General features: G+C 37.4%; 1 protein-coding gene across 3 annotated transcripts in view; it reads left to right on the top strand.

Annotated features, from left to right (window-relative positions):
• LOC100747566 (putative transcription factor capicua) overlaps positions 1–14,700 on the top strand; it is a 59,127-nt gene that overhangs the window by 27,991 nt on the left and 16,436 nt on the right. The window lies entirely within an intron of this gene.

Raw genomic sequence — 14,700 nt, 5'->3', positions numbered from 1 at the left:
CCGCCACCGCCGCCGCCGCCGCCGCCGCCGACGACGACCACGACACATCGCGACATAGCATTTCTACTTCTGTTTGTCTTTGGCACATTGTTCGCGATAGACGGTTAGATTATATTTCAATAGTCGGAAAGAACAAGCTGCATCTTTGTTCTTCCTATCAAGTGTAGTATACTATGTTTCAGTGTTTTGAATTGATTCGATAGGCGAAATTGCTTGGAGTAATTGGAGTAGTTTAACCCTTTGCGGCGCTAATTGGATTTGCATGGATTTTAATTCGCTTGTGCTCAAATGGCACCTACCTTGCAATTTAGTTGCGTCGATATATATATATAATATATATATGTATTTATATAACACATATATATATATGTATTTGTGGCGACTAATCGTTTACCGTATAAGAATTTCTGCGGCTAAGTGGTTAGAAGAGATACCTCTTGGTATTTAACGTGAAAGTAGGGCATATTTTTCCTAAAGTAGTAAACAATGTTTATATTTGTCCGCTACTTGTCATTTTTTTCACTTTATATATGTAATAAACGATACAACTGCTTCTTAAAATATTCACCGTTATAATTTAAAATAGATCGCGAATATTTTACCCTAAAATGTTTTCACATGTAATATCGATTTTCCAGGCAGTTTATTTAGCTTTGAAACTTAATTTATCGCAGAAATCATGCCACCCTAAGAACAATCTAATTTTACATATATCTTACAAGAAAAAATATAGAGCAGTTAATGCAAGCAGCTAACAGCTCCAGTTTCTTCACCGATTGGAAAAAATACTTCTATCGATATAGAAATGTAACGGAAAGTACAACTCGGACATATAATTTCAAAGTTGAATCGGACCATGTTTTTCATGTTGCCTTCGTCAAGTCCGAAATATTTGATGTTATTGAATTGCAACGAGAGCACTAGCGCAAGGAAAGAAAAAGTTTCGGACCGAAATATGGCTAACTAGAGCGTTCTTTAATCGATTCGAGTATACAACGGAACTAAGCAGCGTGTTAGCGGACAAGCGGAACAAAAGCGATTGCAACAATAATATTCGAGATTATTTGAATTTCAATGACACGTATCTTTCCGATCGACGGTTTCGACTTACGCCACTGGTCTGTCCGGGTATACAAAGCATCGCTGGTTGTGTTCACACACGATGCAATTTAATGTTCCATACATAGCATTCCATGTGTACTGGCTCTCGCAGAAAATGTGACGTCATATCAGAGTGGTTCGTGCCGACTTTACATGCTGTATGTGTTAGTCAATCTCTTTATGGAAGGAAGAGGATGCTTTCTCGCGTGTAACTCTATTGTGGTGCGCTGGTGAACCCCCCAGTCGCCGTTCTGGCTCCACTGTACCATACAGTCTCTACCTTTTCTTTCTCACAAAGAAAAACAGTCGATTCCTTCTTGGCTTGTTGTTGCTGGCTTTAAAAAGTTTCCCGTTTTCTAAAAAGGAACAAACCTACGGATAGATAGGAAGATACATATTCGTGAACTCCTATGTGAGATGTTCGTTAATATTAGTACGCTATATACCTGTCTTGCTTTATACACGTGTAAGAAGGAACACGCGAAAGTTACAAACGCACGAAATCGTGTTTTACGCGATATCAGAATCGCGTTAGTATTTTCTCCACTTCGAATTACATTTGAACGAAGCGTCCTGTCAAAACAATGTAATAGGTAAACAGCGTATCACGTAATTGAGTATAAACATGGGAATATCGAAAGAATTCACAGAATATTCGAAAAAATCATAGAAAACCTGAATAACGTATGGCACACGAATCTGTGAATTAAAATCGAAGAGTAACTTCCCCGTTCGTATTACTTCCTTTCCAAATCGTATTTCAGCGATCCGCGTCTAATACGCTTTTGGTGTTCCACGGGGAAACGTACTGCACTCAAGTTTAAAGTTTAAACGGTACGGCAATATCGCAACGATTGAACGAAAAATACAGAATCTGTGCTGGCTCATCGACGAAAAATCACAACTTAATACTACGAACGAATTATTATTACGCAAAAAGATTTTGATAATAATGGCACGTGGTTGCATCCTATGTGGCTAAATTTAAAGATTATTGGAATACGGCAGAAGAAAACGCTACGACAAATCCTAAACATGGATTGATATATACCAATAAGTCATAAATCGACAAAGAAATTGGAATATCACCAGGTCGAGGAAAAACAGCACGCGTTAGAAAACTCTGTCACAAAAGGCTTGATGCCTAAAATACAAACTGTCCAACAACGATCCTGATATATCTTCCTAATGGGAAATACACACTACGTAAACATCGCTTCTTACATGTAGCAACTAGGTTGAGTTGAAACAACAAATTAATATTTAAATTTGCATCGCTTTGTCACACGCCATTGAGCGTTGTACATGTTTAGCGCCACATACCGTGTGTCAAAGTTGGTCCCTAATATCTTCACTCGATAGATTGCACAGCAAGAAAGGGGAGGAAAAAAAAAGTAATTATCCATTAACCCTTTGAACTGCTTTGTCGAGTGACTCAGCATTGATTTTATTCACAGGTACTCTCTTATGTCCAGTCACACTCGACATTTTGAAATTGCCAGTTTAAATATGTATTATACTTCACAAGATTTCTTTTTATTTACACGAGCAATATCACATATTTGGTATAATTAGTAAGAAGCATTGCTTAAATTAGCTCCTGTCACCTAGCTGCCTTCTAAAGCATATTTCAAATAGTGAAATGAAATAGTAGGAAACGATTGAAAGGAAAATTGGAAAAGAATCTGCAGTTGGAATCTCGTTTGCTGCGTTTACTTCAGCTTCTTTCACACATGTATATTTCGCTTTGTACAAATCGTCTAGATAAAACACGATGTCAAATCTTATTACGTACCGTGTCCATCGCTATTACACAGTTTGCATCTCGTTCAGCTAAATTTTGCTAAACTAAGTCTGTCTTAATTTCTACGATATTACCATAAGTACTGTTACTCGTACGAGTAACTTCACATACCTCGTACATACCTTTGCGTTTGCACATTTGTTGCATCGGTTCGAGTCAATCTACGATAAACTATCCGATTTACTCGATAGGTAAATTTTAATGGAACCTTTCCTTGGTTCCCGGTAACCGATAACCGGTAACTGGTAAACTGGTAATCCGTGGGTGCGAGTCCCGATGATGAGGCGCTATCACCATTGGGCGAGATGGAAACGTCGATGGTATTAAAATTCATTCCTCGCGTGCTCGACGCAATATACTATGGTGGCAATAGTACGGCCAACGAAATGGTAAATGCCTGCATATACATATATAGATATATTTAGAGACACGAATAGCGCGGGACATTCGTAATTAGATTAATGCAGGTGACTGAACACTCGGGCACGAAGTAATCGTTATCGGCTTAGCGTATTTTTACTCACCTAAGCCGTGGATATTGATTTTAGTTAAATGAGTACCACTTGAATTTTTGAAGTACTAACTACGGGTGGGGAGACGCAACTACAAATCGATTTATAGTTCAGATATCTTTATCGTTGTGTGTTAATGAAAAGAAGATACATAGCGAGTGTCCACTAACCAATGAGTAAAACACAATCGATTTCATTCGGCTGAAAATCGCATTATGTTTCGTCGTCACTGTGACCCACTTTTATCTCTGCCGCGGCCTTGCAATTTTTTAACAATAATTTTCAATAGGAATTTGCAGGTTGAATTAAAGACGGACGTATTTGCCTCGCGTATATGAATCTGTTCCAGGGTATTTCGATCGAACAGATGAAATCGAAGAGAATCTTACTCGCAATGAAGAATTGCCTGTAGCGGTTTTTGCTCGGAACGGTTTCCTCTATTTATCCTTATCGCTTTTTACCAATCTGCGATATCTATACGCGTATAAAGATGTTGTCGTAATTACGTTTGATCTGCGCGACCCGCGATTACAAGTACAATCTGCCTTCCTTTATTGCAATTATTTCCATCCGAATTTCCAAAACGAAGTGAGAAATTGCAATCGATTTGATTTATATTATTACGAGCAAATGAAACGTCGGATATAGACATTGCGATTGATCGTATACAACAGTATCTGAATAGAACCATGCCCCACTACTGCTCCGTGTCGGAACGGATAATATAAACCAATCTTTACGTTCCAATCATAGAATTTACGATCGAATTATGTAAGCGTCTATAATATCTTGGTAGAGGGGAGAGAGATAGAGAAAGAAAGAGAGAGAGAGAGAGAGAGAGAGAGAAGGAAACTCTATCTCCCTGATACTTACAATTAGATTCCGTGTTCTTGTACTGGGTCGAGGCAGGATCTGGTATGACATAATGTGATGTGGAATAGTTTATGTTTACACGTGTATAATACATGGGCTTCTTACCTGACAAAGACACAAATTTGTTTTCGTGAGTGGGCACACGTACACCGATGAAACATTAAGGGGTAATGTCGTGCTGTTACGAGTGCGGAAATTTATCGATACCTTGTTAAAAAGCTTTTACATGTCACTTAATGCACGTTTTACGTCTCTTCCTTTATTTATTTATTTATTTATTTATTTTTCTTCTCGCCGCGATATTTTTCTGCACGGTATTAACATGAGATTTTATAAAATGCACATACAAAGGCACGTGGATGACGCATCCGATGTGCCAGTTCGATATTTTTTTCCTATTATTTGCTCCTCATCGCGTAATTTTCAATGCCCTTGTATATAGATAGTCCAGTCAAACTAGTCTTTTACGCAACATTAAATGGTATGTGAAATTTTCTTGCGTGAACTCACAGAAATCATGTTCAGGAACAAAAATCCTATTACGTTTGCCACTCGAGATTTCTTGCACGGACTTGGTAAACGATCTTCAAAGCTGTTGAGAACAGGTTTTCTGTATATAAAAACGAACCTAATAGTCGGATCGCAGAAGGTTTCGAATAAAAATTGTACATGTTCAGAATATCTATCAAATGAGACGTCACACGTTAACATTGGTTAATCCGTTGTGCCGTAAATAAATAAACACCGTCCAAAATCGCGCTGCTTCTAATTGTCCAATTATTCGTGCAAATGTCTAGCTTTCCTCATTTTCGAAAAGTTCGCAAGTTTTCATCCCCAAACGTATACTAGTGTAAGCTATTTAACAATTAAAATACTTTTCGCAATTGGCGCGGGCTTTCTCTATTCTCCAAGAGTCAGTCTTTCACGTACAACTGGAAGCTAATCAGTTTTTCAATTGTAAGCTATTAAAAAATGGCACCAAAAACTGCACATCGTTTTACTTTTCATAAGTCTATTAATCCTGACACGTTTACGATATAAAGAATATAACGTTTCTGGTTAATATGTATGCTGAAAATGTAAAAATTGTTAGAATTCAATAATATAGATAAAAATTAATACATAATTATAACGACAATTATTTAAAGTTTTTAATTATTTAATAACAAACTAACAATTCCATTTTTCTTAATGTTCGTTATAAAAATATATAGAGGCAATGCTAATGATTATGGTTAATAATAAATGAACGACAAAAGTAACAAATTAAAAGTAAACGGATAAAAATATTGATTTGGAAATCAATTTTGAAATTACGTTCGTGAATTTTTTAATATTCCAACGTTCCATATCCCAAACTTAAAAGAACCTCTTATTTGGACCATTAGTTGCTGAGATGATCAACGTCGATTCATTTTCACTGAGCGGGTTCAATTCCTTGCGCTGTTCGCGTCTGTCTCCAGTTGAGCCGCCACGCTCAGCGGGTCATATTTTTGATCGATTTTATTAATATTTTACTGACTCGTCTTGTGTTCGATATAGTTGAACCAAATTTTTAATAGTTATTCCCAATGATTCTTATATTTTCAACGTACATATTAACCATAAATGTTATATTCTTTATATTAAAAAAATACGTTATCAGTGTTAATACAAGTATCGCGGAGCAATCGGTTAACGAATTCAGTAAAATTTTTCGTATATCATTTGTATGAATTTTTCTGTTTCCTGCGAATTCTTATGATGCTGGTACCTACTTGAAAAAAGAAGTAGAAATTACACCGAAAGTACAAGTGTAGATGTTGTCTGATCGAAAGGTTATTTTATCGAGAATACGTGAAAATTGAAAAAAATGATATTTCTTACTGAACAATTTCACACTGGCAACTATCTCTTACGATAATTTAATAACTACATAATAATATTAGCGAATAGGCAAGCTACACGATATAACTACGATATAGGTTTCTATCGCATAGATAGCTTCTACAATTTCACGCTATTATAGTATCTTCTAATCGTAGTTACTCATAATCGTTACTAGATTGTTACTACGTCGCAACGTCAGAATCCTCGAATGCAATCGACTCGGTTGCAGAAGTGGTGTTTGCATTTTCCAAGTAGCTGTACATTCCACCGATACTATTATCTTTAAAGCAGAACGGAAGTCGCGGCATACTCGTGTGTAGGCTCAGGCTGCCCGAAAGTACGTTCGTTGTCGTCTCTTTCGCTGTACCAAATGTGGCGTATTCCTCTGTAAATATAGAGGATGATACGTTACGTCTCGCTATTTATCATACGTGGAGAAACAAGCGCGGAGTAAACGAAATATTTAAGTTGATCGATATTTAACAGTTACTTTACTTAAGACGATTAATCACCACGATTTATTCCGATACGATCTACCGTACGATCGATGTATCGTTATTTTTGATGTCACGAGATTCTGCTATCTTCTTCCTTTTACCTTGATAGAACGGTTTTGCGTCTTTATCAGAAGGGAAAGAGGAAATTTTTTGCGCTTCTAACTTATCGTACATCGCGCATAATACATGTATCGTATCACCTATAATGGTTACGATGTTGGCGGGTGTAACACAGGAAACGACGTGATTCGAATGAATTACTTCCCGTTAAATCTTCATTTTGCAAACAATAATCAAGTAAAAATATTATTGTCTGCCGCTGTTCATTAGCCGTGATTAACCTTCGGTCTTTTAGATTATTCTGCCGCGACTATGCTGCTGATGATCACGCATCGTATTAACTTGTTAACCGGTTTGTTCTTTCACAAAAAGCTTGTACAATTACAGGAGTCAAGCTGATTAATAAAAACGAATCGATTTCAAAGTTTAATCGAACGAATATGAAGAGGACATTACGTCTGATTGAAATAAATTCGTATTTATATATTGTACAGAAGTAAATAAATGAATTTAGATATACAGGCTGATAAGAAAGAAAAAGGGATTCTAGGTAAATTCTAGGTAGATAATACTCGCCAAACGATGGAAAAAGTCCGAGCAAGCACGAGGTTGAAAAATTAATATTCTCAAAGTTAGAAACAATTTCTCGTTTCGGTTAAGGCGACTGACTTGTTTTCTATAACGTACTCTTCAACGATCAACAAACATAGACGAAATACGTCGTGTATATATAGACGATATACGTGAACAGTTGAAACACGCGTAGGATTTTTTGAAAGAATACATCATTTTCTAATAGAGGAGTGTGATGAAGCGGTCGTGGAAATAGAAGGATGGAATGTTAGAGAAGTTGCTGTAACCAGGAAAAGAAGAACCGATAAGGTAATGCGTTATTTCCATATGGCATGCTTGTTGCCGAAGCGAGAAAGTCAATCGTTTTAACCGCTTAATGATATAAACAAATAATCGTTTATAATGGAAATATTAATTTTTCGACCACATGTTTATTCGGATTTTTTTTTCATCATTTGACGACTACTATCTGTTCTAGAGGTTATAAACCCTTTTTTCTTATCAGTTTATAGATACAATTTTATAAAACAATGTACATAATGTATAGGTACATTCGACATATGTGAAGTCACATCCTTTAATCTTTCATGTTAGACATTAATATAATGCAATCGATGACGTACTTACATTACATATCACTTACATTATAATCATATGACAAATCACTGGACGTACAATAGTAGCTCACTTTTATGTCATACGTGATCAAGGTTTCGTAAAACTTTTATGATGCTCGAACGTAAGCTTCTCGATAAAGGCTTAAATTTAGTAATTGATGTCATCTGTACGATGTCGTTCAGTGACAGTACGATGCCGATTTCGATCAATACACACATAAATAGTTGTTCTCCTAACGACATTAAAATTACGTTATAATATCAACGACGATGAAAGTTCTCTTTAAAGTAAAACTTAGTTTATTGCAACCGAATTTTAGATTCTAGAGAAGGAGCTATGAATATTAAGGTAATTTACAGGAAGAGTGAGAGTGAGAGAGAAAGAGAGAGAGCGATGAACGACAATTTTAAAAGTAAACTTCGATTCGAACTAAAATATTTAAAGAGTATTTAATCTATTTATCGACTAATATGGTGCACTATCTTGTCTGAAACATTGCGTGTAATAATAATAATCGTGTATAAAGGAGAAAATAAAAAAATAAAGCTTTAGTTTATTATTTACTCCTCTTTCTTACTATTCGCTATTAAGAGATACGCCGTTTCTTTAAACGAATAAAAATTAATTTTGCTATTACTGTCATTATTAAACTAATTACACTATATACCCTAGTTGATCAACTACTGTCGTGTAGCTATAGCAAGTTACATTATCCCAAATCGCATGATATAACAAATTATTACTTAATTGCAATCTGTCAGAATATCTAACAGAAAGAAGATATTTAAAGTAACGCGCGATATATAATCTGACAAAATTTCGTTGTAATTCTATGATGCTTCGTTCTATTGACTCGTACGTTGAGAATCATCTTATCGATCGCACTTTTATCGCATACTCGCAAGGTCAGTTGTCGGGCCAACTTAAAAAGTTCTACTCACGCATTATCTGGAGCATATGTGCAGTCTATGTTACTACTTGCAATTAGTAAGACAATCGTAACGAAACCACTCCGTGGATGTACGAGAGCGACGATGTTAGCTGGAAAAGCAGGTGTTTCAAAAGACTGAGAGGCAGGGATGCGCGTAACAATAGCGTAGAAAACGAATAGACGGACAATTGTCAGGGAAGATCGCCTTTCTACCTGTCACGGCGTTGGTAGTACCGCCGCATATCTGATTTATGCCTGAACTAACCGAGGTCGAAGCAACCCCCCTGGTCTTACGTCTCATTGTGGCGAGGTGCCTCGTAGATTGGTCGAGAGGCTACGTATACAATATTCGCGCGACGATTTGTCTCCTTTCATTCAGGCCATTCGCCATAGAGGCAAGTAAAGAAACGATACGGGGAAAAAAAGAAGAGAAAAAGAAGAAGGAGAAGGAGGAAGGGGCACAGGTATCGGTTACAAGTTGTTAAGGCCCGTTAAAAGGAAAACTCCTCGAGGTCCTTGCGAGTGAACGGCAGATCGGCGGGTGGTATACTTCTGACGGCGATGGTCGAGGTATCATCCACTGTTTTCTTTTTCATGCGTAATTCGTTTGGCCGATTCTCTCTTCCTCTCCCTCTCTCTCCCCCGCAGACTTCGTTTTAAAGTCAGGAAACTAATACCGAGGCCATAATACGCCCGGGGTAGTCCCCTTTAGTATACTTTGCTTGAACTTGAATGGCACCTGAACACCAATAGGTATACCGTTTCGGGAATAGATATCGGGGGAAAAAAGGTATTGGTTGCAGGTTTGGCATTTTTCGTGAATGATATTCTTTAAGGCTGGGACGTTGTTCCTTGTAGTCGTATTATGGACGTATTATAACGTAAATGAAAAATTAGCTAAATTTACTTTCGTTTCTTGCGGTTTTTCTCTAATTTAATCATCGTTCCAAACTAATTATACTTACAAACTAATACTACACTATACAAACTAATTAGATAAACATCGTTTGATTGTGTATGGTATGTATCGCTTGTTTCTTAGAGTTTGAATTTTTATTTTCTTACTTACTGGGTACGCTATCTAAAATCTCGCGAATCTCAGAAGTCGCGGCATTTGAAAACAAGATTACGATAACACTATACTGTGTAATTGTTCGTTTTTGTAAATTTTCTGGCGTAAAATAGGTCATCGTTTATTCAGCGTCGAAGATAAAATAGTAAGGTTAGCATATTCAAAGAATAATAATAATTGCGTCGCGTTTCGAATGTACCAGCATTTATATCAATGCGCGTGACAGTTTGTAACGATTCACTATATACTCGAGTTCCAATCCCCCTTTCCTTCGCGTAAAAGTACTCTCATAATCTCATTAAATAACCTTATCTATAAAATACAATAAGTATATCTAATCTTCGGTGCCTATTACGCCTATAAATATTATAACAACCAGCGTTGTCTAAATGTAAAAACTTATATTTCTTCCGTTTGCAGCGTGTGCAATTGTTGGATGTATATCGAGCAACAGGCTCGACGTATGGAACACCGAGTAGAAAGCTGCTCGTGGACGAGCGACCGTGTAGTAGAAATTGATTAATTCTCGCTGGATGGTATAATATTATGATCGCGATAAGTTCAAATGGAAACGATTTTTTTCTTTTTTTTTCTAACAATAAGCTACGAGTATTGCACAGTGGGAAAGCGCACCGCTAATAAAGACGTTACGCAAAGTACTTTTTGCATAATACACAAGCGTATCGCGTAGGTATTCCTATACAACTTGCATTCGGATTTCCACGTGTGTAGCAGAGTACGCGCGGCATGTTGTAATCTAGTCTGTTCGTGCACACTCTAGTTTTCGAATTTCCACAGTCTTACGGAACATCTACCTGACATTTCAGAAATGTGTATACTGATTTCATGCATTGTATCACGGGATTTCACGTCGCACGCCAATTCTTTTAACCTACCCCATTTTCTCTCTCTCTCTCTCACTCTCCTTTTTTTATTGTGAAATTTGTTACAACTCAAAGGGATATCAATCGGTACGCTTACTTACAATTAATAGAACGAATTGCTTGTAAAGTGCTGTACTGTTATTAACCGTACTAAAATTACGTTTGCATTGCGAACATTTTTCCAAGCAAGTTCAATACATTTTTACAGACTTCTTTCTTTAGCTACTTTTCATCGATGAGAACGATACAATTACAAATAATTTTTACGTCATGAAATGTTTCAATAATGCTAGTAGAATGAATAGAAAGAGTTAGAGTATCATAATATCACAGTTTTCGTTGTTAATTTAATCGCCTTCAGAAATATAATTCTCCGAGTACGTGGTGTTTTGGTTCGTACATCGAGTCCACCCTACTCTAATTCAATTAGAACGGTATTTTCGGTAGGCTTTTTCGATCGCTATTGGGGTGACTTCATCCCTCGGTTGTCTTTGCTAAAGAAGTCTCCTGTTTTGAGAATATCGAATGACTAGTAACGCGACACGCTGCTGATGTCGACGTAAACAAGTATACCAACCAGATACCTGAAAGTTCTTTAGACTTTACTTTCTACGTGTCGCTATTTGTTTTTCTTTTTCTTCCTCTTCCTTTTGTATTGCTTTCATTTGATCGAAAGAAGTGAACAATTATATACAAGTATTAAACACATTCGTCAATGTTCACATTATCCGTCGCTGCTCATTCATGATGATTATGTAAATTTTTTGTATTTATGAATTATTTATTAATTTATTTAACTTGGTCAGAACGTCGACGACGCATCAAGATACGCAACTAGTTGAATTATTTCCCTTTGTTTGTACATACCGCGTGTGTGCGTATACTATTTTACAGTAGTAGTATGACTATATAACAATTAGAAACCTACTTTTATCATATTACTCACACTCGATGACTCATTTTTGCCTTGATGGTAGCAAGTTAATCTCGACGATACACTCGTATATCAGTGCCACACATTCACCGATTTACGTGTAACGCTATTATACAAATCGTTACTAACCGTAAGTGTTCTGTTTGCATAACCTGAACGTCTTTTTCAAGCTTTCGTTATTTCGGATATTATACTGCGTGCAGTAATACTCGAGATGTTTATTTGTCTCGAAGATAATTTCAGATAATAACGTAATATTCCTTTCTAAGAGATTCTCGTCTTTAACTACAATTGGGATACAGTATTTTATTTCTCCAAAATATAGAATGCATATGTCAGTGAAACAGACAGCCGACATTTCACGATATTTGCATCCTTAAAATGGTATAACGTATCGATGCGAAGTAAGGTACGTTTGAACATCGAACGGAGTCGATTTTTCATGGTAAAGTCGAGACAGTGAGAGACCAGTTTTTGCGCGACATTCGAATGATCGAAAATAACGGCGAAAAACAGATGGAGAATGATTTTCTTCTCGTGGTAGAATGCGATTCAAGCGGAAATAGACGATGAGAATTTCGAATCTTCGAACGAACAAGTTCGGCTTGGCCACGTTATTATCTTCTGAGCGGCGTCACGTAACAGGTTTTGAATTTCGTCCCGGTACACATGTAGACATTTGACCACCCTCGCGTACCTGTAAACGCGTCTCCACAGCGTTACGATAACGTTGTGAGAGAAAAAGACGGAAGCAAGGAGTGGAAGAAGAGGCAAGAGGAGTAGAGTAAAGGAAAGGGAACATCGGTAAGAAAAAGAGAAAGAGCGTGAGTGAAGGAAGGGAGAAAGGGGGAGAGAAAGAGTCGACCAAACGACCAACCGATACGACACAATGGCGAAGAGTTTCGGAGCAGGCAAGACAGGCACATCGTGAGTCAGCCTCGTGGTAGGGAGCGTAGCGAGGTTAGTACTTACATTCCCCTTAACCACACACAGACACACATACACACAACACACACAGAGGCACACGTACTTGCATACATACAAGGCGTCGATCACGAGAACGCGTGTTTTCCTCCCAAGAAGCCAGGCCACGGGGCGAACTCGGCTCTCTCTCGTCAGTGTCGAAGGTGGTAGGACGCGAAGAACCCCGTGGTAACATCTCTCTTTCCTATCTCTTTCCTTCCAGTTTCCCCTGTGTTTACCGTCTCACTCGTTTAAACGTGAGATAAGAACGTCACGCATACGCGTCTCATCCTCGTCCCACCAAACCAGACTAGCAACGTCACACCCTTTTCATCTTTCTTCCCCGTGTTTCTTCTCCGTTCTTTTTTTATATGCAGAGAGCCGAGACGTGATTGGGATAGACGTACTACCGTGCTCGGTGCGTTGCGCGTTGCGCGTGATTTCCAATCGATCCGCAAGATCGATTTTGTCTCTCATCTCGTATCGAAACTTTTCTATCGAGCTCTCGTCTCACGTCCGTTTCTTCGCTTTCGTAAGTGCGCGTCTCTATTTTGTGTGTGCTTTCTTCTTACTGTAATAGTTTGTATATGCTCGTTTCTGCTTTTCCCGTAATCCGTAATTCGTAATACGTAATTTGTAATTTGTGATTTGTAATTCGTAATTTATAATCTGTAATTCGTAATTTGTAATTTGTATTTCGTAATCGGTAGCGGCTACGATCAAGTAGATCTGTTGACTACTAGGTACTTGTTTAGTCACCCCTGGAATCTTCGTGTTGGGTACTGTCGCGGAAGTGAGAGTCGGCTTGAAGTGCGATCGTTTTTCTCCGATTTGAGAAAGAAACGCGATCATTTCTTGAATAGGTTATGTCGCGCGTGCCAATCTCCGCTTCTCGCTACGGCTCACACACATGAATCGTGGCTTGTGTATACCTACATTTCTGTCGCTCTGTGTTTTTTAGCACGATCCCTGTCAGCCTGAAGGTCGAGGTGATATTCCAAGCTTGGACATTTTTCGTCTTTGTGATTTTATTCCGACCCTGACTGGCTGAATACATTCTAGTGCGTACTTACTCAAAATGCGTGTACCATGGTGTCCAGCGCGAACTAGCGTATCGATACTGTTTGCACAAATATCCGCCGGTTTTCCAAACGGTTAAACGTCCGAGAATCAATACCTTCTTCGTTTCTTCGTTATAAGTATTATTTCAAAACATTTTTTTACATATTGCCGTGTTAATGAGTCTATCGCACATACGGTCGATAATAGAAACAAAAAAATTACTCTACTTCTCTACATTTATCGATTTATTACTAAACATTGCCAATTATTATATTATTTCATACCGTGTGACAGATTACAATAAAATATCGTGCAAAATAGTTAGCCGAACAACAACAGAACAATTTCGCTCCTTTTCAATACCGGTTCGATAATAACTTTATTACTGAATATTGATTATTTATACGAAAAAAAAAGTTAATTCAAAGACACACGTTTTCTGTCTCAAATCTTTAAATAGCGTTTATCACCAATTATGAAAAACTCCACTTCATTTTTTTTACACTCGCGTATACGAGTCAAACACATTTCGCATCAAACGTAATTTCATATTTTATTTGCATACAAAAGCTTTTTTCACGACGGCGATAAAAATACCAAACATTTAAATTCGATATTTAACATTTTCTCTTTCTTTCTTTCTTTCTTTCCTTTTTTATGTTCACCCAGGATATTTGATATCTTAATTTTTTTCATCAATCTATTTACGCTTAATGTTTCTTTTGCACCATCGTCGGCTCGAATACTCGTAATAACTTTTTTAACGTTAATTTTCCATACGCACACGTACGAGTCAAGTGTTGAAAGAAATGTTTGGAAGAACGCAATCAACAGTTGTTTCATAAGCTTGGCGATCGTTTTGTAACAGCGTGCGTAAAATCTGATTATACAAATTGTATACTTTCCGTCACGTGTCCTTGTTCGATGCGTCGAGCCACGCTACCGAA

Source organism: Bombus impatiens, unplaced genomic scaffold (genome assembly GCF_000188095.3).
Source record: "Bombus impatiens unplaced genomic scaffold, BIMP_2.2 scf_0389, whole genome shotgun sequence".
Taxonomy (NCBI): Eukaryota; Metazoa; Arthropoda; class Insecta; order Hymenoptera; family Apidae; genus Bombus; species Bombus impatiens.
The sequence above is the reverse complement of the archived record's forward strand: the minus strand, read 5'-3'. Positions and strand labels throughout refer to the sequence as shown.